This window comes from Nestor notabilis, unplaced genomic scaffold, assembly GCF_000696875.1.
Source record: "Nestor notabilis isolate BGI_N333 unplaced genomic scaffold, ASM69687v1 scaffold13333, whole genome shotgun sequence".
Classification (NCBI taxonomy): domain Eukaryota; kingdom Metazoa; phylum Chordata; class Aves; order Psittaciformes; family Psittacidae; genus Nestor; species Nestor notabilis.
The window spans coordinates 17,592-17,856 of NW_009922453.1; positions in this window are offsets into that span (position 1 = coordinate 17,592).

A 265-nucleotide genomic window follows, 5' to 3' on the forward strand; every position below is an offset into this window, starting at 1 on the left:
TGAAATAATATTTTGTAAATCTTGTTAACGTCAGTGTTGAACCAGTCAAAAGTCTATAGCTCTTATTGGGAAAGAACTCCAACTTTGTTTGGGGTTTTTTTTCCTTGAAAAACAGTAACTTCACAGGAGCAGAATTTTAAGTATTAAAAGCAGCAACAAACACACAGCTCCATTGCTCCAGCTTCTTTCAGCTTAATGTTGGTGCATTCTTGACATTTCACAAATTCTTGCTGTCTCTTGATTTTGACAACTGTCGTGTGGGGTT